The sequence below is a fragment of the Mesitornis unicolor genome, unplaced genomic scaffold (genome assembly GCF_000695765.1).
Source record: "Mesitornis unicolor isolate BGI_N332 unplaced genomic scaffold, ASM69576v1 scaffold4945, whole genome shotgun sequence".
Taxonomy (NCBI): domain Eukaryota; kingdom Metazoa; phylum Chordata; class Aves; order Mesitornithiformes; family Mesitornithidae; genus Mesitornis; species Mesitornis unicolor.
Window position 1 is genome coordinate 6,221 of NW_010186059.1, and position 3,560 is coordinate 9,780.

Below are 3,560 nucleotides of genomic sequence, written 5' to 3' on the forward strand. Positions count from 1 at the left end.
GGGCGGACTGTGGCCTGGGGAGACCAGCGCTGGCTGAAGGGGAGTCCTGCCCCTGTGGATGATGCTCAGCGTCCCTCCTGCATCCCTGGGTGATGCTCAGCGTCCCTCCTGCATCCCTGGGTGATGCTCTCCCCCTCCTGGTGCCATCCCTGCCTGGAGCAGGAGCAGCGCAGGACCCCGCTGTGCACACCATGGGGACACCCTGGTTCCATGGGCAGCCAAGGGCTCCCTGTGCTCTGCTCCCCATGGATGTGCCATGGAGCAAAGGCTCACGTGTGGCTCCTCCCAACTGAGCTCACCCTGCGTCAGTCGTATCCTCACCTCTTGGTTGCTGGGTTTGTCTCCGGAAGGGAGGAGCAGGGCATTTATTTAATGAAAAAACCTGCATTAAGTCGATTAATTTCTGAAGGAGTGAATGCTTTGAACTGACGCACCAGTTCCTGTTTAATCCGCTTTAGGATCTTGCCATTGTAGGGTCAGACAGACTTGTTTTCCTTACAAAGTGTATTTCCTGTGTGCTCTGTGCAGCTGAAGAAAGGAATTGTAGGAGCAGTTTAACTCCCCTTGTGAGCAGTGACTTGCTCTGCTTTGATTCAAGCCAATGGCTCCAGCCTTTTCTCCATGCAGAAAGGAACCCCTTCCACAACCAGAAACGAAGCCCTGTGGGAGCCAGGAGCCCATCGAGCTCTTCTGGGTCCCCCTCCTCAGGAAGGTGCCACCTCTTGGTCCCCTTGTGCTTGGGCTTCCCCAAGGAGATGGCTGGAGGAAGGCTGGTTTGGCGATGCTCGATTGCAGCCTGCTGTTAATTGCATTATAATTAGGAAATACTCCTCAAAACAAGCTGCTGGGGTGGACACACAGGGTACCTGGCCCTTGTGCGGCTCACAGGGTGAGCCTGTGCTGGTGCCTGTCACATCTGCACTGGTTGGGGTGCAGTGAAGGTAAATCAGCTTTATTTGATCCAAAACTTCATCATTGTGTTATGAACAAGCGCTTGACTTCAGGAGAGCTGCCCTGGCTTTCCCTTCCACTCATGGGTGCACCGTTGGCCTGAGTCCGTGCTGGTCCACGTTCATTACTCGTGTGTGTAGCGAGGCTGCAGCCATGTCCAGAGCACAGTGGTTCAATGTAGTGGTTCAATGTAGTGGTTCTCGCCATCTGGGAGAGCATTTTTAACAGAAAGCTGAAGTTTTCCAGCAATGAAGTGGGAGATAGGAGTGACCTCCTGTTGCTCCTCCTGAACACGCTGACAGATGCCTTTGTCCCCAGCGCTGTCCCTGTCCCTTGCACCGGGTGGGTGCTGGGCTTCGTGTGCCTTTTTTGGTGCTTCCTTCCTCCGAGTGTGAAATCACGAAGCGGAGCCGCTCCAAGGGCTGGCTGCGACCTCCTCCACGCGGAAACGCACTTCTTCCTGTTTAGACCAAACATTCCCGGGCTGCAGTCTGTCTCTATGGGGTCAGTTTGGGGCAAAAACCTGTTGGGGGGTATTCTGCCAAGTCCGTGGACCTCCCGAAGGCTTTGGGAGGTGTAAGATCAGAAGGCTGCAAGGGAGCCTGTGGTGCGCTCTTGACAGTCTTGCCATTCCCCAGGAGGTAGATCAATGGATCATCAAACTTACGCCTTACCCGCAGTCAGCTGTATTGACCACAGGTAACAGGGCCATCCCAGGCTCTTAGGAGCAGGATGATTTTGCTAAATACTGAGGAGTTTATGATCCTGACTGCCCTTCTGTGGGATGCAGGATTAGGGCTGATGTTCATGGTGTACTGCTCAACTCTGGAGATGGTTTGGATGCTGTGCGATCATCCTGCACCCGGTGTTGGCGTTCCTGGTTTATTGTGCTCTGCTTGTGAGTCCCAAAGCCCCACCGTGAGGGGTTTTAAAGGTGTGTGACCTTTTGCTCAGCAGCAGCAATCCTGCGTGTCCAGAGCATGGGGCTGAGCCTGTGTCCTGTGCTTCGACCCTGAGCTGGTCACACTTGGACTGGCTCAGTGAATTGTGTTTGGAGCGTGGTGCAGCGATGTCTTGTGAGTGAACGGTGTAAGAGTAGATCTCCACACCCTTTTCCATTCATTTCTGTATCACTGTCATTGCACGTGTCTCCTGGTTCCTTCACTCAACCTTGAAGGCAAACAGACGCTGCCTTTCAGCTCTTTGAAGGCTTCCACTGCACAACCCAGCTCACAGGGCCAGCACAAGCACCCCCTGCATCAGGGTACGGAGGAGGACTCCTCTCTGTGGCGGTTTTGCCAGGCACATCCCTCTCTGGTCCGTGCATCTTCTCAGGCCCATCTCCTGCCCTTGGTCTCCGTGGCTGGTGTCTGGCAGGGTAACACATCACACGTGGGTGGCTTTGGTACCTGTTTGTAGCTGTGATTTGGAGTGCGTTGTTGTGCCCGTCCAATTCAGAACCAGCATCTCATGGGGTTCAAGGGGAAGGGGCTGTCCCTTGTCCCTGGAGACAACGTGAGAAGGTGGCACGGCTGCTCTGCCTCTTCATTACCAGTCACCAGGGCGCCGTGGCAGTGGGCGACGTCTTGAGCAGTGGCGGGTGCTCAGCAGAGCTCTGGAGGGGAAGATAATCCTGTTTTATCCGTTGCGTCTGAAGAGCGCGGGCAGGCGTTCCTCACGCGGCTCCGTCCGCAGGGACCCGTGGCAGATTAACCTGCAGTGACCCTCCCCGCGCCGCCCTTAGGGCACACACAGCGGGATCATCGCAAAAAAAAAGGCAGGTCGTATCGCGTCCCTGCCTTCACTTCGGGTCTGTTCCCACCTGAGGAGATTCCCAGCGCCTCGGCTCCGCTGTGCTGGGCTGATTTAACTCCTGGCACTATCAGAGGCAGTGCCAACCGCAGTAACCTCTCATCTTTGCTCTCCGCAGGGTAGCAGAGGAGGAGCAGAGCTGTTCTCCAGAGGGTCTCGGCGCTGTCAACACCCCGGGCGCTCCGTGCAGGCAGGGGACGGGCTGCTCTGGGACCGCGCCGCTTCCACCCGGCACGGGACGGCACCGCCGCGCGGGGCCAGGAGGCTCCTCTGGTGCGAGGCTGGCGGGGAAGGCTGAGGATTCATCTTACCTGGAGCCGGAGTGGGGCAAGTCATAGGGCAACGAACGGGGAGAACAGCCAAAACCACAACTTCGAATGTATTTATTACGTGAAAGTTAGCTATTCTTGATAAAAATCCCAAAAATTATTGCTGCTGCTTATTTTACTTACAGATTTCACACGGTTGTTAATTTTAAAGTTACCAAACTTGTACTCTGAGAAATGTATCGGAGCGGGACATGCAATAGAACGAACTCCTTGTAGTGTCTTACGTACACCGGACTCACTTTTGTGTCTATTAAAACTTGGAAAATGTGCAACACAGAGCTCCGTGGCTGCCGTTGCCTGTGTCCGAGCTTTTTCATGTCATTCCCTGCAGAGCTCAGAGATTTGGTGTTTTCAGGTGTGTGCACAAGCAGTGCCTGGGTTCGTGTCCCAACCCCTGCTTTCGGAAGCCCCCTCTGAGAGCAGGCAGTGCAGCTGTGGCCGGTGCTGTGTTGAGGTGGGGGTTGACCT

General features: G+C 55.2%; 1 protein-coding gene across 1 annotated transcript in view; it reads left to right on the forward strand.

Moving 5' to 3' along the window:
• The window catches only part of PWWP2B (PWWP domain containing 2B), a gene marked incomplete at its 5' end in the record, with an annotated part of 9,059 nt that extends 6,145 nt beyond the window's left edge, over positions 1-2,914 (forward strand). Inside the window, 1 exon segment of the mRNA XM_010185026.1 lies at positions 2,887-2,914.
• Between the last annotated feature and the right edge of the window lie 646 nt (positions 2,915-3,560).